General features: G+C 40.0%; 1 protein-coding gene across 6 annotated transcripts in view; it reads left to right on the top strand.

The window, feature by feature from the left end:
• The window catches only part of PLD5 (phospholipase D family member 5), a 262504-nt gene that overhangs the window by 109357 nt on the left and 131224 nt on the right, over positions 1-21923 (top strand). Inside the window, exons 1-2 of one of the 6 annotated variants that reach the window (XM_039531264.1) lie at positions 19218-19354; positions 19868-19963. The exons of the other annotated variants lie outside the window; for them this stretch is intronic. The gene's annotated coding sequence lies outside the window, so the exon portion shown is untranslated. Of the gene's footprint in view, positions 1-19217; positions 19355-19867; positions 19964-21923 lie in introns of those variants that run through there. 6 annotated transcript variants of the gene reach the window in all.

Consider the following 21923-nt stretch of genomic DNA (forward strand, 5'->3'; position numbering starts at 1 on the left):
AAATCAGGACTAGGAATAATCTAATCAGCAAATTAGCTGGTTTGACAAGGGGCACGGGTGCACAGACACTTCGCACATCAGCTCTGGTCCTGTGCTATTCCTCAGTGGAATTCTGAGTGGTGTTGTTCACCTCACACTAAATTGGTTAATGTTGAATTGAACTCAACCATGATCATCATCGCAGGCATCCTCTGCCCCACTCCTGTTCTATTGGTTACCAGTTCTGAGCAACACATTCATCACAGGGAGTCTACAGACAGACTGATGGAAAAGGTATGTGCCAACCCAGGTCTCCCACTGTACACGGACACTTTCAGTAACCCCAGAGCATGACTTACGTCAAGGCACCCATCGTGGTCTCAACTGCCAGATCACAATCTGTCAGCAGGAACTCTATGGCATGATGAATGTCTGGCTAAAGATGTTTGGAATGGTTTCCTTGAGACTGATCTGATGGTTCAACCACCAGGATTTGACCTGCCATATCACCTTTGCCGAACAGGTTCTGAACTTCTACACAAAGGGTCTGTGTGATAGCCCACTTTATCAGTGTGGTATCTGTCAGTCAATGGCACATGTTGTCGATGAATGTCAACTAACCAGACTTCATGGTGGCCTTAGGGCCTTTCAATCTGCTGATGAAGCTGCTGTCGGGTGGTTTGGCAAGCACCGCAAAATGCGAGAAGAAGGCACATCTACCCCATGAGCAGCAGCAGAGTCCTCTCTCCATTAGAGAGCAATAATGGTGGCAGGGAGACTTCTATGAGTGATGGGATAAATCCTGGAACATGTATCTGCTTGGTTGGATGAGCTGGACCCATTGGACCCTTATCTTCCTGCCACGCACACATCCCTCTGCTGGGGGTCTTGGCATTAACACTCCATTGAGATGCATGGCGCAGTTAGCCCCTCTCAGAGGTGTTGTGTCAGGCTGTCTGCAGATATTTCTGCTTCGGTTACACCCGGGTTACATTTTCAAGCTTTTCTTTGCAGCTATGAGCTCTAGGAAATTTCTTGCCTCCCCTTAAATTAAAGTGTGGAATCTAATGTAATTGCCTGACTCCAGGTGCCGGGGCCATAAGCATTAAAGACAAGCACAAAATACTTAGGAAGGAAAAATCAAATACAAAATGGGGAATAACTGGCTCAGCGTAATATTGCTGAAAATGACGTAGGGGTTATAGCAGATCACAAATTAAACAAGGCAACAATGTGATACAACTGCAAAAAGGGCTAGTACTCTGGGTTGTATTAACAGAAGTGTTGTATGTAAGACATGGGACATAATTGTCCCACTCTACCCCTCACTGGTGAGGCCTCAGAGTACTGAATCCATTTTATGAAAGATGTGTACAAATTGGAGAGAGTCCAGAGGAGGGCAACAAAAATGATAAAAGATTTAGAGAACCTGACCTATGAGGGAAGGCTAAATAAACTGGATATGTTTATCCTTGGGGGGAAAAAAACTGAGGGAGGACCTGATATTTCTTCAAATGTGAGAAAGGCTCCTGTAAAGAGGATATAGTGATCAATTGTTCTCAATTGTCTACTGAAGGCAGGACAAGAGCTAATGGATATAATATACAGAAAGAAAGATTCAGGTGAGATGTTAGGAAAAACGTTCTAATTGTAAGGGTGGATAAACTCTGGACAAGGCTTCCAAGGGAGGTTGTGGGATCCCCATCACTGGAGGTTTTTAAGAACAGGTTAGACAAACACCTGTCAGGAATGGTCCAGGATTACCTGGTCCTGCCAGTGCAGGGGCTTGATCCGATGATCTCTAAAGATTCCTTCCAGCCCTGTATATCTAGGATGCAATATTTAGTCCAGCTTGGGCACTACCCTCACCAGGGGGCTGTCCCTTAAAGGCATAATCTGGGTCTGCCATCTTGAACGGGCTAAAACTCTTAGCCCCCACCCCCTTAAAGCATTTTAAACTAATACTTTTGTTAATTAAAGATAAATTTAGTTGCTACATTCAACCATGCCCTGACACCACTGATTCCTTCTTGTCTCGTCTGTGGGGAAAAAAGACCATTTAGAGGTCTTGGTCCACTACATTACCAAAACTGTTGTTGTTTTCCATTTCATCTGGAGTCATTTTTTCCCCCAAATGAAATCTCTTCCTGTCATCCTGACTTAAAAAATATCTTAGTGTTTGCTAGCTAGAATTTCCTATCTGATGACCACCTCTTTTTTTCCTCTGTCTATGACATGTGCTTTCCTGAGATGCTTGGAGTGGCAAATCTTATCTTTATGACGACATCATGTCTGATTAGTATAAAAGTTGGTTTCATTTCTTCACATAGTACTGACATGGTTCTTCACAGGTCCATTGGTGATTTGACTGGCCTCCAAGAAGAAGGGGAGAACTTACCTTGCCTCTGAGGCTGGCTGGGTGATGGATGTTAAATGGCACTAGCTTGGACTTCTAGGGAAAAGAGCAAGATCTCTTTAACCCTTGCAACTCTCAGGATGAATACATTGCATTCATATAGGAGTACAGATGATACGTGGAGGTCTGTTGTCAGTTTGAGTAGACTCTGGCTGGAATGTAGCTAAACTCCTCTATCATGTGGGTCATCTATCTTGACTGATCACTCAGCAACATTCTTTATACTCACTGTTTAGAATTGCTTTACTATATTCTTTGTCACTTGGTGGGTATCTCCTCTTGTTGTTTGACTTGAGTCAATGTCTAAAATGATAGGTTTGTTTTTACTGTTTGAGTACTGGAGAAAAATATGAGAAAGCGAATAGCTTAGATACAAAATGTGCACAAATACTTGCCCAAAGTTTAAATGTAAAGTTATTTATTATAATTTATTATAATCAGAATGTATTATCTATAAATATGAACAATTTTAAGATTTTTGAAGACTCATTGTACACAAATCAGTGCTGTTTATATATACAGTGAACTCTGCCTTTTATGTAATCACTAAAAAGAATGACAAAACGTAGTGAAGACGAATCGCTAACATTTAGGGTACTAGCTGGAGACTTGGGAGACCCAGATTCAAGTCCCTGCTTGGCCACAAACTCCCTGCGTGACCCTGAAATAATGTATCCAGTTCTGGTGTCAACAAGAAAGATGTTGATAAACTGGAGAGGGTTTGGAGAAGAGCCACAAGAATGACTAAAGGATTGGAAAAACATGCCTTGTAGTGACTGAGCAATTTGAGTCTATCTGGTTAGCTTAATAAAGAGAAGGTTAAGGGGTGACTTGATCACAATCTATAAGTACCTTCATGGGAAATGAGAACTTTCTAATGGGCTCTTCAATCTAGCAGACAAAGCTATATGATGATCCCATGGCTGGAGGTGGAAGCGAGACAAATTCAGACTAGAAATAAGGCACACGTTTTTAACAGTGAGGGTAATTAACCAGTGGAACAATTTACCAGGAGTTGTGGTCAATTCTCCATCACTGGAAATCTTTCAATCACAATTGGATTTTTTCTAGAAGATATAGTCTAGTTCGAACAGGAATTAATTCAGAGAAGTTCTATGGTGTGTGATAGAAAGGAGTCACGCTAGATGATCACAATGGTCTCTTCTGTCTTTAGTTTCCTTGTACCTCATTTTTTCATCCGTAAAATGGGGATGATAGGGAAATAAGTACTGTTTAATGGGGGTCATATGAGTAGAAATTGCACTGATGTGGGCCATACAGATTCCTAAGGTAGGTAGAAAACTGAGTTCCATAACAGAGGTGAATGCCTAATAAAGTCAGAGTAGAACTGTTTTCGGTACATTTGAGGATGTTTTTGGCTCTATCTCTAAAGTCAGGAGGTTCCCTGTTAAAAGATATTTTACAGGTTTCATTATATAGAGCAGTTATTAGTATCTCAGTTAACACTATTTAATAGACTCTGAAAGAGTATTACTGCCCAATTGCATAGGGCTAAAATATGGGCCAATAATAGGAATATTAATTATGTCTTTGCAGCATATAGATTATGTGCAGCCCTTTAGGGGTGATCATATCACTCTCCCTGCATTGGCCAGAGTTTGACCCACTGATTCTCTCCTCTACCTCTCAATTCTTAATGGCATCTAAATCAACATAGACTTGCCTTAATTAATCCCTAATTTTATTAAGAGCATCATTACAGATATTAATTCCTGTAGGTATCAGCACTCTTATGACATCTATGTTCGCACTCTTAGGGCATATTGGAGAATTTTCATAACACTGTGTTTCCGTAATTTGAGTATGGCCTATATCTTTTGGGAATAGATACTTTGAGAGTACATTATTCCTTTCATTTGTGGATTTTTATTACCATCTTTAGCTACAGTATGTCTGCTGAATCAGCAATGCAGCTTGCAAAGAGCTGCTGTCAGAGCTTTTTACCTTTGAATTTTCCTTGATTGTTTTACAAAGTATCTTGTTTGGTCTCTCCATGAAGGGCATTACATTTAAGGGATTGCTGGATTGTATAAATGTTAGCAGCATATAGTGGCCCCTTTGATTCTGTTCTGTGTGGGATTGGGGCTGGAAGGTTTCTTATTGAAAGTCTCTCTTTTAGTTAATAGTAATAATAATACAAAAATGTGCTAATTTCAAGAACAAAAAATATTATTTTTCTTCTTCTTGACAATGACTGATAGGAAATACAGCCATGTATCAGAGCTCCTACACAAACTGCATCAAGAAACAAAAGTAAATGGTTAAAAGATACATAGATCAAGAAAAGATGCATTAATAAGTTGAAAGAAAAATGAGAACATAGGCTGATGGCATGTGTTGTTAGATGCTACCAGTGTGGTGCTCTGCTCTGTTCAATCAGTCGGCTGTGTGTGTGTGTTCCCTCTGTGTGCTGCCCCGGTTGGGCAGATCGCTGGCACAGGAGACCCTGAGAGAACCCCCAATGACCACAGACTCTAGTAAGGTACGAAGGCATCTGGCCAGGTTTATTGTCGAAAAGGAACACAGTCTCTAGCTCACCGGATTAGATATCGATGGGTCTGCTAGTATATATGTGCTCTCTGACAATGGACACAGCTCGATCAGTGGCGGGACTTTCCACTGCCCCCTAGGCCGGACAAAGATGTCCACTCAGGTATGCATTCTTATACACAGGTACAAACAGGTTACGCATCATTAAACGTACTGAGGTACAGCCCCTCTATTAGGGGGTTGCCTTTCTCATGGGTTGGTTGGTTGCTTTCTCACAGGTTGGTTCGAACAAATCTATCTATGGTAGTCTCTATCCATCATACTGTCTGTCCATCATATTGTCTATTCATCATTGTCTATCCATTTCTACTGTCTTTAGGCTGGGTCTGCCTGTTCCTTGTTGTCTGTGTGGGATGTGTTCGTACCCAGCTGTTCTGGTGCCACTCTGGCACATGTTCAGCTTGTTAGTGCTTATATATTTAATACATGCTTCTAGCAGCCCTCTTCTTGCCAACTTCTGTGAGTGGGACCTGCCTCTGGCTCACAGCCGAGCTTTGCTTAACAATGTCTTGACTATTGCTCTAGTTCAGGCCTCAAGCCTCATACTGGGCCTCTGATACAAGATTTTATGTTTCAGGGCCTCATCTTACTACAGCATGATAGCAACAATAGACACATTTCTCATTGTACTGCTCTCTGACCATTTATTCCATTAATATTAACTTTATTTATTACATATATTCAGGTAATAATTTTTTTTCACATAACATGCAATGGCAAAAGATCATAAACATATAAAATAGCCCATATGAGATGACAGAAAAATACATTACTATTTCCCAGTTTTGTTTTAAAAATCAACTAATTTTCCTCTCACTGTCTTCAGATACTGTATTTCCCAGCAACATTTAGTCCTCGCTAAAAAAGTTCTTCGTGGGCTTATATGAGCACCAATGCAATGTAGAAATAAAATGAAAACAACAAATGAAGTATCAGTTTTCCTATTTATGTAATAATACCACTTACATGGAGCTTTATGAACACTGATGAATCTTCTCAAATCCCTGATGAGGTTGGTATGTTAGGATTACTAGGTCAGTTTTATAGATGGGGAAAGAGAGTGGGTACCCAAAGGATTGATTTTCAGCGGTGCTGGGCACACACAACTTGGTTAATAATATATGGAGGTACACCTATCTCATAGAGCTGGAAGGGACCCTGAAGGGTTACTGAGTCCAGCCCCCTGCCTTCACTAGCAGGACCAAGTATTGATTTTGCCCCAGATCCCTAAGTGGCCCCTCTCAAGGATTGAGCTCACAAGCGTTGGTTTAGTGGACCCATGCTCAAACCACTGAGCTATCCCAGCAAGTCCCTGGCAAATCAAGGTTGTAACTCATGAGTTCTAGGCTATCAGTCCCATATAAATAATAGATAATGTTGCCTCCATGAGGTGAAGGCCTGATCTGAAGACCCTGGGAGTCATCAGGGCCTAACACCGTATAGTGGGAAGTGCTGAACTCCCTCTGATTTTCCATTGACAAGTACTCAGCAACTTGCAGGAACAAGCCTCAAATGCCTCATACATTCAATGGAGGAATCGAACACTTACACTTTAAAAACAAGTAAACTGAAACAGTGGCATCAAGTGCTGTCAGAAGAAGCCCAGACAAAAGATATGGCATAGTCAAAAAAAAAATAAAAAGACACCATTGACTTTCACCCCCACTGACACTCAAGTAGCACTGTCTGAGATTGAAGTGTCCTTATGTTCCAGGGCCGCCATTAGAAAGGAAGCAATTGTCAATAGATACCAGTTGCTATTTAACTTCCATAGCTGACTCTCCAATGGGAAAATGCTGTATATTTCTGTACCTAGAAAAATATTCTAATAATACTTTAAGTAGGACTCTCGATTAATCACAGTTAATTCACATGATTAACTAAAAAACTTATCTTGATTAATCACAGTTTTAATTGCACTGTTAAACAATAGAACACCAATTTAAATGTAGTAAATATTTTGGTTTTTTTCTACATTTTCAAATATATTGATTTCAATTACAACACAGAATACAAAGTGTACAATGCTCACTTTATATTATTATTTATTACAAATATTTGCATTGTAAAAATAAACAAAAGAAATAGTATTTTTCAATTCACTTCATACAAGCATTCACATGGCACTTTTGTAGCTGGCATTGCACAGTATTTATGTGCCAGATATGCTAAACATTCATATGCACCTTCATGCTTCTGCCATCATTACAGAGGACATGCTTCCATACTGATGATGCCTATTAAAAAAATGTGTTAATTTAATTTGTGACTGAACTCCTTGTTGAAGAATGTACGTCTCCTCTGTTTTACCCGCATTCTGCCATATAGCCATGTTATAGTGTCTCAGATGATGACTCAGCACATGTTCATTTTAAGAACACTTAAACTGCAGATCTGACCAAATGCAAAGAAGGTACCAGTGTGAGATTTCTAAAGATAGCTACAACACTTGACCCAAGGTTTAAGAATCTGAAGTGCCTTCCAAAATCTGAGAGGGACGAGGTGTGGAGCATGCTTTTAGAAGTCTTAAAAGAGTAACACTCCGATGCGGAAACTACAGAACCTGAACCACCTAAAAAGAAAATCAACCTTCTGCTGGTGGAATCTGACTCAGATGATGAAAATGAACATGTGTCAGTCTGCACTGCTTTGTATTGTTATCGAACAATATCATCAGCATGGACGCATGTCTTCTGGTATGGTGGTTGAAGCATGAAGGGACATATGAGTCTTTAGCACATCTGGCACGTAAATATCTTGTGATTCTGGCTACAACAGTGCCATCAGAATGCCTCTTCTCACTTTCAGCTGACATTGTAAACAAGGAGCGGGCAGCATTATCTCCTGCAAATGTAAACAAATGTGTTTGTCTTGTTAGTGATTGGTTAAACAAGAAGTAGGACTGAGTGGGCTTGTAGGCTCTAAAGTTTTATATTGTTTCGTTTTTGAGTGCAGTTATGTTAAAAAAAATCTACATTTGTAAGTTGCCTTTCATGATAAAGAGATTACACTACAATACTTGTATGAGGTGAACTGAAAAATACTATTTATTTTGTTTTTTTACAGTGCAAATATTTGTAATCATAAAGAGAAAGTGAGCACTGTACACTTAGTATTTTGTGTTGTAATTGAAATCAGTATATTTGAAAATGTAGAAAACCTCCAAAATATTTAAATAAATTGTATTCTATTATTGTTTACAAGCACAATTAATCACACCATTAATTGAGATTATTGATAAATAAATTGGTGAATTTTGAAACTAATATTTTAATTTGGCTCAAAAATAGAATTTGTAAACAGAAAACTAAGATCAGTAGACATGGACTTGTTTGTTTGTTTGTTTGCAAATCCTGATTGAAACAATGCCCAGACATCACCATGATTGGGTGTATTATACACCTCTAGATAGACAGACAGAAACAAATAAGCCCAAACACTATGTCAGTGACCCAGAGGATGTTACATTAGCACTTTGTTTACATTTGATTTAATAAACAGAGTATCAGGTATACCTCACAGATTAAGTTTAATCAACTGAATTTGTCCATTTTTGTTTCTTTTCCAGCTGAAGCCTCATTTATCTTTGTTGCATCATCTTTCTTGGTTTATTAAAATCTCATAGCATGATCTGGAGAACTGAGCATAAAAATATGTTCCATGGAGTTTTCACTCCAAATTGCCTTTTGGGACTTTGCCAGTATGTACTCAAAAGTAGATTTCTCAGTGTCTAATCTAATCCAGCCTTCTCACCTTTTAATGTAATATCTGAGCACTTATCACTGCAAGGGAGTATGGCAACCCCAGAAGATGAATGATTAGATCATTGTTTCTAAACTTCATGGGGTGGGACCATTCTTCCCACTACCAAATACCCTTCAGACACAGGGATTCAGGACGCTTCCTTTTTGGTAAAGATTAGGGTGGTTTTCTTGTTTTTTGTTTTGTTTTGTTTTTTCTGGAACCATGTGTATCATCTTCATTACAGAAGGGCCAGGAAAAAGCTAATATTTATTTACTGATTCCGGTCCCATCTCCCATGATATGGCCTGAGGATTACAGAAGTATAATGCTCCTCTTACATAGCAAGGGTCAGAATCTGCTGACTGCATTGAGTCCCTGTCCAGTGTTTTAGCCTTACCCACTTCAACCTCCTGTTTTCTAGCTTTCCCAGTACAAACAGATGCATACTCATACATCTAGGAATAACAAATGTAGGTCACAGTTATCTGATGGGGGCCCTTCTCCTGGAAAGGAGTAACTCTGAAAAGATTGTAGGGTTTAGTTATTTCTGATGGGCATCCAAAGCTGGAGATGTGATGTATCTGTATTTATGCTGGTTCAGTACAGCTGCACAACTAACTCTGTAACCATGGGGTTTTGTGTAAATTTGAGGGATTTCTGAGAGATTTTGTTCTAGCTGTTATATGTTGCGGGCAGACATCCTAGCTTTTTGGAAATCATTCTTTTCTAAAGTTTACACAACTCCCTGCCTCATCCCTCCCAAATGTAACCACCAATGCAAAACAAACAGACAAAAAAACCACACCCTGAACCCTGCTCAAATTTACATAGAGCCCTGCATCTGATTCTGGGGATTGCAGCAGGGATGCATGGTCAAACAGCCCTCTCTAACCCCCCACCCCACCACCAGTACATGAAGTAGATTTGGCTCTTACTCTGTGCAGGTTTTCCTTTTGCAAGGCAATAAGCCCAAAAATTCTCAGAAAGGCAGGATCAGGCTTGAACAAGTTATACAATACATTATGTGTGGGATGAGGCAATCACCTCCCTGGGTGTTTTTAGAGGCAATGTTACTGCTCTTTGGCCTTAATTCTCTCTTGGCCTGGATGCTCTAATGAGATTTTGCAAGAAGATGGAGTCTTTTGATTGCTCTCTTTTCCCTTTTCCCTTTTCATGTATTTTCTTTCCGCCTTCTTTGATATACTTCTCTATCCTTGTTCTCTCTCTCTCTCTCTCTCCCCCCCCCCCCACACACACACCTTCCCTTTCTTCTGTTTATGACTTTGTTCTCTGCAGCAGCACACTTGTATTTCATTTAGGATTTCACATGGGGACTTTTCTGGGTCATGTTTAATCAATGGCTCTGTTATAGGTATAAAATATGGCATTTTTTTCAGAACCGCCGGGCTAAATTATCTTCTCTTACACTCAAGAGGTAATGCTAATGCCACTGTTTACAGTGATGCAAATCTGTAATAATTCAATTGAAATCAATTTACATCAGTGTAACTGAAAGCAGAATTTGGCTCATTTACTTCACTGTATGTGTACAGGTGTTACTGAGAGGAGAATGCATCTTATGATGGGTTTTCAGATAACTGTGCCTAAAGGATGTCATCTTTGACATAAACTTGGGGGTCATAGAACTTATGCTGTTAAATTTCTAATAATGGTTCTTTGCTTGACTGCAGTTAGGGGATTTGATCAATGGTTCAAGCAGGTTGAAACAGGAAGTGCAGCTCACCCTGCCCCAGCCCAGGAGCAGGGTGAGATATGGGGAAACATTGTTTAATGGAGACAAAGTGAGGAGGGATAGCTGTCCCTCTGCTCTAAGCAGAGGAGTGGGATCCATGTTTCCTTCTTCTTGCCTCTTGCTTTAACCCTGGGGCTTAATTTACTCGAGGCAGGATGTTCAAGCACAGACTCATTCCTTCGGGGAAGAATAGTCAGTGAGAACTCTACTGGGGAATGGTGGCTTTACAGTCTGGCTGGGGCCCCATAGGAGCCCCGTGAGACACTCTTTTTGGGAGATGTGCAGGACATTTCCCAGGCTGCCTGACATCTCTTCATCCCTGGGTGGCTAGCCCTGCTTACTTCGTAGGTTGTGCAACTATCTCCTGTCCCCTGATGGAATAGCAGTTGCAGGCAGCTTGCATTTTTGCAGCCTCCTCCAAAGTAGACTTCCTGCTAATGCCAGGGTTCTGCCAACTTCCACCAGTGGAGTTCATGGAGTTTATTGGATCCAGTATTTCTACATTTTAAAAAGAATTTGCATCTATATTTAGAATATGAGAGATAACATTGAAATCGGTAATGCTTTCTCTTTTATACACTTCTGAAAAAGTTACTTCCCATTATTAAGATCAAGCAATGATAGGGATTTTAATGTTCCTTGCTGCACAGAGCCTATTGGTCATGAAATCACATGTGCTGGTGTCTTTTAATAAAGATGAAATTGATCCATAGAATATTCCCTGGAGTGCAAAGTCTAGTCATGGCTTCTCTTGACTCATCGACCTTTATTCATTTCCCGCCCCACCCCCTCAGCAACCTACTGTAATGAGTCCATTGACCATCTCTAAATCCTCCTTGCCCAGCTGAAAAGCCCATTCAAATATTTTAGTGCTGACAGGCAGAAATTCTGTAAAAATGCAAATTTCCTTCTGCCTGAAGGGCAAGAAGCAAAGAAATGGTTTTTTTTAAATATTTCCTTGCTGCATGAGAGTTTTGGTGAGCTCTTACAGCTGGAATGCAGAGTTTTGAGCATTTCTGCCTTCTGTAAGATCACTGGTATTTTGATTCTCTGTTTATCAATGCTTCATAACTTTAGTGCAGAATACTCATTTTCTATACCTTTCCCGGATAATATAGGGCTTAAATGCTTCCCTCTGCTCTGCTGATGAACAAAGACTCCCCAGTGCTCAAGAAAGCAGTAGGAGTGATCCCTGCTACAGCTTAGATACCACAGTCTTAGTAAAAAAAAATCCCTAAGACTGGAAACTAACTGAATACCATGTAAGCCCCACTCAGCAGGGCATGTTAATTGGTGACACCCATTGATTCTTTCCAGAGCATCAGTAAGGTGTAACCTAGATAACACCACACTTGGAGGGGTTGCTAGCACTCTGGAGGACAGGATTAGAATTCAAAACAACCTTGATAAATTGGAAAACTGGTCTGAAATCAAAAGTCTGTACTACACTCTGAAAGAAAAAAAATCAAATGCAAAATGGAGAATAACTATGTAGGTGGTAGTACTACTGAAAAGGATCTGGAAGTTGTAGTGGATCACAAATTGAATATGAAGCAACTATGTGCTGCTGTTGTGAAAAGGGCAGATGTCATTCTGTGGTGTATTAGTAGGCGTGTCATAGGTAAGACACAGAGAGGTAATTGTCCTGCTCTACTTGAAACTGGTGATGCCACAGCTGGAGTATTGTGTCCAGTTTTGGGCACCACACTTTAAGATGTAGACAAACTGGGAAGAGTACAGAAGAGAGCAACAAAAATGATTAAAGATCTAGAAAACATGACCAGTGAAGAAAGATTGAAAAAATTGTGTTTGCTTAGTTTGGAGTAGAGAAGACTGGCAGGGGCAAGGACATAACAATATTCAAGTATATAAAAGGTTATGAGGAGGAGGGTGAACAATTGTTCTCGTTAACCTTTGAGGATAGGAAAAGAAGTGATGGGCTTAAATTGCAGCAAGGGAAGTTTAGGTTGGACATTAGAAAAACACTTCCTAACTTTCTGGGTAGTTAAACACTGGAACAAATTTCAGCAGATGGAGGTTGTGGACTCTGTCATTGGAGGTTTTTAAGAACAAGTTAGACAAACTCCTGTCAGGAATAATCTAGTTATGGCTTAATCCTTCCATGAGTGCAGGGCACTGGACTAGATGACCTATTGAAGTCCCTTCCAGTCCTACACTTCTATGTTTCTCTGGCCACTGACGGTAGGACACAAATAATTGGCTTAATCTGTAGCAATGGAGATTTACCGGTATGTTAGATGTTAAGAAAAACTTTCTAACTACAAAGATAGTTAAATTCTGGAATAGGTATTCAAGGGAGGTTGTAGAATCCTCATCCCTGGAAGTTTTTAAGAACTGGTTAGATAAACACCTGTCAGTGTCAGGAATGATCTAGATTTACCTGGTTCTGCCTCAGCACAGTAGGTCCCTTTCAGCCCTACGTTTCTAGGATTCTAAGATATCTTATTGCCTTTCGCTTTGCCAGTGGAATACTGGCTTGGTGAAGTTCTTGTGTTTTATTTTTATTTAAAAGGTGGATGTAAAAAGTGAAATGATGTGAGGATTTTATTTCAAAGGGAATATAAAATTAGCACACTGCTCTGGTTTTGTATAGCCAGCCAACTTTGATCAGAAAATAATACATGATTAAATAGTCAGACTGATTTTCTATTTATCTCTCAGTTCTGTAGTTTGAAATAGCACAGTGTCTGTTTTTTCGTTTATGTCCAGGTGGGTATTGTAGTTTTAAGAATGCTTGAAAGAGATCCTGAAGGTGTCTGTCCCTGTCTAAGGGGTTGGAGCAAATGCGGTTGTATCTTAGGCCTTGGCTGTAGATGATGGATCGTGTGGTGTGTTCTGGATGAAAGCTAGATGCATGTAGGTAGGAATAGCAGTCAGTAGGTTTCTGGTATAGGGTGGTGTTTATGTGTCCATCCCTTATTTGCACGGTAGTGTCCAGGAAATTGATCTCTTGTGCGGGCTGGTCCAGGCTGAGGTTGATGGTGGGGTGGAAATTGTTGAAGTTAAAGTTGTTTGTGGAACCTTTACTGTGAAATTCTATACTTTTTGCAGTCTTGTTTTAGTCTCAACTTCTCATCTGTAAATAGGAACAATAATGTCTGCAGATCTTTAAACTCAAAGTTTCCAAACTTTGGAAATTTATTTAAAAATAACATTGAAGTGTCTGACTTAGGGTCTGATTCAAAAGCCCACTGAAGACAATGGAAGACTTTCTATGGACATTATGGGCCTGATCCAAAGCCTATTAGATGTCTTCACAAGCTAAAAACAAAGGGAGAGGGCTTGTTTTATTTTTGTCTGGGAATAACTGACCATTTTATGCACTCTACTTTTTGTTTAAACATTTATTTCACTATTAATTCCTTGACTCCAGGAAATCCACAGTGGTGATGGTGTGTGTAACTTTATTGGTCTTTAAATAAGAAGAAGTCCATTGAACTAATTGGCTAATACTCTGGTAATGAAGACAGATAATTGTTTGATTTATTTCAGCTTGTCTTAATATCTAACTTGCTCTCCTCTGATGCCATCCAGATGAGACAAACATGAGTGTTAAGTAATAATTGTAGCACAGAGCACTTTCTGGGCATTAATTATGGGTTAGGAAAAGATGATGCCTTTAGCTATGCCTCAGGCTAATTAACTCTGGTTGGTTAAGATTCATTAATCCCCGGGAAATGCCGTGTCTCTGTCATTATCTCTGTTATAGGATAAACAGAGGTAACAAAACTTTTCAAGTCCCCTTGTCCATAGTTTTTTGTTCCATTATAATTGCACGGTGGGGGTGTTGTCCCATTGTTCACTGAGTTCTAGAATATCTGTGCATGGTCTGCTAAATAATAAGATCACATTCATTGTTGGTCAGCATTATGCTTAGCTTTGGAGTTGTTTGAATGTAATGGAGTTTAATGTACTTGTAACAAAAATACTGAATCTCTATGTCAGAGGCAGGAAGAGACAAATCAAAGCCCTTTACTGCTATTCATGAAGGTGGATTGTATTTCTGCTGCAAGTTAAAATGCAACTCTCAACACTTTCTTTCACAAAATGTAAGAAATTATGACTATATGCCCCTTTCTGTTTAAGGAGCACAAAGTAAAATTGTTTCAGGCAAGCAATATCCACCCCATTTGGGGGTTGTATGAAACTAACACAATAGTGTTGTAAGATCTGATTAGATCAGATCTGTAAGATCTGTTGTAAGATCTGAACAGAATTGTACCTGACCTGAATTGGAACTCATAATTACTAAGAAAAATCATGAGCAGTAATTGTTGTTTACATCAACCGTGGACCTTTTAAATTTAATAAAGCCTTTATATTCTATCCGGTAAAGCCACCATCTCCTCCTGAGAGTCACTTCTCAAAACATACCTTTTCTATAATGCATACAGTAAATGGAACCTGATAATGGCTAGGTAGGCAATGAGCTGTGGTTGCTGCTCTGACTAGCCTAAAAGTTGGGCACATCCTATTATTTTTGTTACTCTATCTCCACGCCACACCCCAAGCTGCTTGGTTATTTAATTCACCTGTTATATCTTTTCTGTCTTAGGCCTGGTCTACACTACGGGGGTGGGGGGTCGAACTAAGGTACGCGACTTCAGCTACGCGAATAGCGTAGCTGAAGTCAAACTACCTTAGTTCGAATTTCCTGCCTGTCCAGATGCCGCAGGATCGAAGTCCGCGGCTCCCCCGTCGACTCCGCCACCGCCGTTCGCGGTGGTGGAGTTCCAGAGTCGACGGGAGCACGTTCGGAGATTAGACGCGATAGTTCGAACTCCAAGAAGTCGAACTCTCCGCGTCGACCCGGCACGTAGTATGGACCTACCCTTAGACTGCAAGCTTTGGGGGGCAGGGATTCTCATGTTTGCACAGGGCTTAGCACAGTGGTGTCCCTAACTGGGTACTGGGCCCTACTATATTATAAATATATAATAATACTGTTCAGAAGTTTACCGTTGAACTGAAGCACAGAGGAGAATCAGCATTAAAAGTTTATACACCCAGATCTGTATAATCTTCAGAGATCACTAATGAAGTACCATGTTATAGCATAGATAGAATCACACCTACAAAGACTCCCTCATTTTAAACTAATCTGAAGGTAGTTTTTCAAAGTATAGCCCTCTTAAAAAGGGGGTATTGAACAAAACATTTAAGATATCACATATATATTTTTTTCAAATCTGCCTCATTTGAATTGTGCAATGTGATTGTCCTACAAATGACCGGGATTGGGGTTAGTGACTAGCTGGGCAGCAAGAGTAGCTCAACAGCAATAAAATGTCTGTGTTCATTGAATCATTGTTTGTTGCCCAAACAAGAAAGGTTTGGTGTGAGAAATATTCACAATGAATGATAACTCAGATTTCAAGGAGTCACTTTGGCATTCAGTCACAAAATTTCATAACAAAATTCACCGAGTTTTGTTAAATATGTCAACTTCCAATGAAAATGATCCCATTTCCAAGCAACAGTGGGCATACAGTATTTGAATTGTAATATGTCTATTAAGTTTGAACTTGAAATTTTTCATATTGGAAATTTAAAAGAAAAATCTCTCATGGGTAGCAAAATCTGGGTGGTGAGAAATTGCCTGAAACAAAGAAGCAAAATAACTGGATAATATTTTGTGGAAAACTTTTCTGCAGTTTCATATGGTTCTACCTGTGATACAGATCCTGAAATCTTTCTCAGCAGTTTGGAAGATGGGTAGCTTTGTCGGCATAATCCTGAAATGAAACATCAGAATAGGAAACACATACCCATAACTTCCAAATCTTGCAATTTTATCACCGTTCTAGCTGAGACCCATGGTGCTTTTTAACTTGTCTCATGAAAATGTGATGAAATGCACAAAGGCACAAATTTTCCCTTATTCAAAATGGGGTATTACTGACAATGGAGCTGAAGCCAGCACAATAGCTGCCATTTCTCTACACTTTATAAGTGGAAGTGAGACTGCCCTTAATAAAGTTGGTTGCCCCCTCCCACAGTTTTCAATGAGATTGAAGGCACGTCTACAGGGAAAATGGCTGCCAGTCTCATGACCTTTGAGGGTCCAACTCATGTTTTTTGATCTCTTGAGGTTGGCAATACTGAGTACCCAATACTCGAAACAAGCTTACCTTCAACCAAATACAAATGAATAATAATCACTGTCAGCAGACAACCCTTCCATCAATTTCCTCCTGTCCTCTCATAGCTTCCTGAACCTCTCCTTTCTCTATTCCCCCTCCCCAGTTGCTCTATTTTCCTTATTTACTTTTCCTTAGGCCTTTGATCCCTGAGCACTCCCCATCCTCCTTTCTTATATCTCTTTGCTCATTCTATACCCCCTACTCCTCTAAGTCTCTGTCTCTTCCATTATTTTTCTCCTTCTCTGTATCTCTGAGCCTTTCACTTTTGGAAGGAAGAATCAGTCACTTATGGATTCAAAAAAGGCAAAATTAAGGGCTTGTTCACATGGAAACTCAGCGCACAACAACCTGGGGTGTAAATCTACAGCACTGTAGCCTGCTGCGCACTAAGTCACTGTGTAGACCCTGTTGCCAGGCATGGTAATACATAGGGTGCCTTGACCTGTTGCGGTTTGTAACAACAGTAGGTCACAGTTAGGGTTCCTATGATTAGGGCACTTGGAGCTAGGGTTAGGGTTCCTTTTAGTGTGCAGTAGCAAGGCCCACATAGCCAGTTACTGTGCAGCAGGCTAGTGTGTTGTAGATTTACACCCTACGGGTGTTTACACTGCAATTAAAAACTCAGACTTGCGGGGCTCAGGCCACAAGGCTCTTTAATTGTGGTGTAAACGTTCGGGCTTGGTCTGCAGCCCAGGCTCTAGGACTCTGCAAGGTGGGAGGATCCCAGAGTTTGGGCTGCAGCCTGAGCCCAAACATCTACACCGTAGTTAAACAGTCTCTTAGCCAGAGCCCCATGAGCCCAAGTCAGCTGGCAGGGGCCAGCCACAGGTGTCTAACTGCAGTGTAGACTACCCTCTGTTTCAGTGTGGACAGTTCCTCGATTACATAGTCATAGTAGAAGACACTGATATTTTCATTACCAATTGCTAAAAATACTTTAAAAAAAAAAAGCAGGAGTATGGGGTTCTGCTCTAAAACTGGCTGTTACAGTAGCACCTTTTTACTCAACAAACCTGCTTTTTGTGTGCGGGCAGAGCCAGAGCTTCTCACAGAATAAATTATTGATTACTTTAAACTCCTATTAAATCTGCAGAACCAAAACAATGGTGGGAGAAGGAATTGAAATGGATTATGTGCCTTCGTTCACAGTAACAGAATGGTTTACAAAGTTCAATCACTTACAGTTGTTGCACGTGTCAATGAGGCCCTAATTAGCCTGATAGAACTGTTATTACTGGCAATGTTAGATGATAAGGAAAGAGCCCAGCTTCCATGTCCTCCTTGCAGGGCTAGCAGTTAGAAAAAATGGCCTTTTATTTGTACACTGAAAACTCTCGATGGAATTTGCTGAAAGACTGTAAACATGAATTCACCACCAGACTACAGCTGCTTTTTAAGGTATCACATCTGCAGTACATGATATATTATGGATTATTTCTGAGATAATCTAACACAATTTTAAAAAGTAAGATTATATATGTGTTCAGTGTTTTATTAAAAAGTACTGCACATACAGGGACAACTTTCCCTTTAAATTAAGGACATATTATAGAAGCATACTTTTTCTGCGTGTTTTTTTTTTTTGAAGAAGGAGAAAAGAATATTTCAGCAGTTCATCTTCGCACTGCTGAAGATTGTCACAAAAATGGAACTGAAGCATCCGTTATGGTCTGTTACGTCCATATAATTGGTATACTAAATAGTTCTTGAGAACTCGTTGGCATGTATAACAGTCTGAGAGCAAAAGCAAACAAAATGCTTTTTAAAAATCCACCATTATAAATTTACATGACTATAAATTTGAAGGACAAATTGCAGCCAAATATTATTTATTGTTGGTTTTCTCTTTCACTGAAAGATACTGTCCTTGTCCCAGGGAGCTTGCAGTCTACCCAAGATTCCTTTGTTTATGCATCCAAGGACCTCCTAAACTCTTTTGGCCGGTGTCACACTAGGAGCTAATATTGAATTGATTATCGCCATGGCCCCCACATCTTTTTCAGAGGTGCTACTTCCCAGGATAGAGTCCCCCATTCTATATTTATGGCCTACATTCTTTGTTCCTAGATATGTTTACATTTAGCTGTATTAGAACCCATAGTGTTTGCTTGCACCCAAATTACCAAATCATCCACTTTGTATCACTTTGTATCAATGACTCATCCTCTTCATTATTTACCACTTCCCTAATTTTTGCATCAGCTGCAAACCTTATCAGTGATGTTTTTATGTTTTAGGCCAAGTCATTGATAAAAATGTTAAATAGCATAGAGGCAAGAACCAATCTCTTCAGGCCCCCACTGGAAATACACCTACCTGATGACAATTCTCTGTTTACAGTTATATTGTGAGATGTATTAGTTGGTGTGACAGGGTGGCCTAGGTTCTGAGGTCCCCTGCTGGAGGCCTCATGGCCCTGCCACACCCCATCCCAGGAAAGGGCAGTAGAGATAGTCCTCCATGCTGTCTAGAGCGGGGGCATGGGATGCAGCCAATCAGAGAGGGGCTGCAGGAAGCAGCCAATCCGGGCCCAGCAGGCCCATATAAAAGGAGCTGCAGTGCAAAAAAACAGAGTTCAGTTTCTTGATGGAGCTGGAGGAGCATGGTTGGTGGAGCTGGCTGAGGGAGCTATAGGAGCTTTGACAGAGCAGTGCTGGCAGAGACTAGGGGGATGTGAAAAGGAGATCTGGGCTGGATAATGGTACTCAACCAGGACAAGGCCCTGAGGTAAGGGTGACGAATGTGCTGGGGCTGTGGGAAAGTGGACCAGGGAATTGTAGCAGTGACACAGTTTATTTAAATGATGTTGCGAATGGCTGCTATCTATAGGGTCCTTTGCCTGGGATCCAGAGTAGTGGGTGGGCCTGGATTCTCCCCTCCCCCATTAGCCATTGAAAAGTGGCCTGGACTTTTGATGCACCCCAGAAGGGGGAACTGAACTATTTTACTGGCCTAACAGGAAAGCTGGGACCAGAAAGGGCCCCAGAGTGTGAAGACATTGCCTCCAGGTAGGGGGAGTCATGGGGCACCACTCTATACCAGAGCAGGGGCCATTTGGGAGAGCCTAGAAGGGGCTGAGAGACTGTTCGAACCAGGGTACTGTGATAGGCCCTGCTGGACTGATTGAGGAGCAAGCCCAGGGATAGGGCTGCAGATAAAGAGATGTTAAAGAGGGCACTGAGTTGGGTCCTGTGTTGGACTAGAAGCTTGGAAGGGGATTACTTTGTATTTTGCATACAGATTATGTGGGACTTGGACAGAGGGCTGAGTTGCTGAAGACCCACCACAGAGAGAGAGTGAGAATATTCACTCTGACTGGGGAGGCACTTTCAAGAGGTGAGTGTCACCCCATTACAGTTGGTCAGATTTTAATCCACTTAATGCCCGCCATATTTTATATCTTTCTAGTTTTTTAATCAAAAAGTTGGGCAGTACCAAGTCAATCTCCTTACAGAAGCCTTAAGTATTTTGCGTGGGCACTACTACATTTATCAACCAAACTTGTGATCTCATTTAAAAAAAAGATATCAGGTTGGTTTAACAGGATCTATTTTCCGTAAAGCCAAGTTGACTTGCATTAATTATATTGCCCTTCTTTAATTCTTCTCAAGTCCTGTTTCATTATCTTGCCTGGGATCAATGCCAGGTTAACAGACCTATAAGTACTCAGATCATCCCATTTACTCTTTTTTAAAAGTTGGCATAACATTAGCTTTCTTCCAGTCTTCTGGAACTTCCCCAGTGCTTGAAGGCTTTTTGAAAATCAACATTAACAGTCCAGTGAACTCCACAGCCACCTCTTTTGAAACTCTTGGATGCAAGTTATATGGACTTGCTGACTTTAAAATGTCTGATTTTAGTTGCTTCTATTTAACATCCTCCAGAGATACTAGTGGAATGGGAAGAAAGTTTATCATCATGATATGAGGAGACTTTATTATCTGTTTTTCCTCAAATACAGAACAGAAATATTTATTGAATGTGTCTTCCTTTCCTGCATATTACTGATGATTCTACCATTTCCATCTAATAATGGATCAATACCAGTGTATTTTTCCCCAATATATTTTAATAACTTCTCTTTATTGTCTTTAACTCTGCTGGCCATAGACTTCTCCTTTGCTTCCTTTATCAATTTTCTACAATTCCTATCTTCTTATTTATGTTCAGTGCTATAAAATTCCCCTTCTTCCATTTGTTATATGCATTTATTTTTTAGAGCTGCCTTCACTTCCCTTCCAATCCAGGTCAGTTTTTTAACCTGCACAGCTGCCGCCTTTGACTGTGGGTTTTTGGGCATCTAGTAAGGTGTTCTTATTTTTCTGATTAAATTCTTCCTTCTAACAGATTTGGCTCGTAATTGTTTTCAGCTTTGTGAAACTGGCCCTTTTAAAGCACCAAGTGTTGTGTTTGCATATTATAAACGTGATGAAGTCATGATCATTTGTCCCTAAGAATCATTATTTTTTAGTTCTGCGATCAGATCCTCTTTATCTGTTAGGACAAGGTCTAAAGAAGAAAATAATTCTGTCTTGCGTGACAGTGGAAAAGTTGCTTAAGCTCTCTGTGCTTCAGTTTTCCCTCAAATGTAATATGGAGGAAATATTTCTCTACTAAGCCCAACATGAGGGGGTTAGTTAATGTTTACAAGGCATTTTATGATCATTAGATGAAAAACACAACATAAGTGTAAATTAAATTATGTTTTAAAGAGATCATTTATCTTTTAACATTACAGGTATGTGGTTAACCTCAAGTGACTGAGTTGTAATTTTTTAAACTTCATTTCAGCTGTTAGGGCCCTCCCTAAGTTATCTGATTAATGATATAAAATGTGAAGCCATGTAGAATGCTTGTCTTCCATGCATAGCCTCACTGTTATTATACCTATAGTTCATGTGCTGTTTGGGGGGTAGGGAGAAGGCAATGATATGACTTTATTTATTTTAAAAAAAAATTTTTGCTTTAATATTTAAAGATTCTTAAAGCAGAGGTAACTTCAGCTTCATGAACCTATATAATTGTGGATCAGTGATTTCTCTTATAACTGCAATTTAATTTTCAAAGTTGATGATGTAAACAGCACTTCTCTTTCCTCCGTGTGGACTGGATTAATCAACAGGGGAATATTTCAAGTTTTAAGAGAGATGGGTTCAAACGACAAATCTGTTCTAGCTCTAGATTTCTAAATCATAACAAATACAAGATAAATATATTTGATCTTTTAAAATAATGCATATGTTGTTTGTAAAATGTCTCCTCCTTCTATCAAAGCTCTCAAAATGGCAAAATACAA

Source organism: Mauremys reevesii, linkage group 3 (assembly GCF_016161935.1).
Source record: "Mauremys reevesii isolate NIE-2019 linkage group 3, ASM1616193v1, whole genome shotgun sequence".
In the NCBI taxonomy this organism is placed as follows: domain Eukaryota; kingdom Metazoa; phylum Chordata; order Testudines; family Geoemydidae; genus Mauremys; species Mauremys reevesii.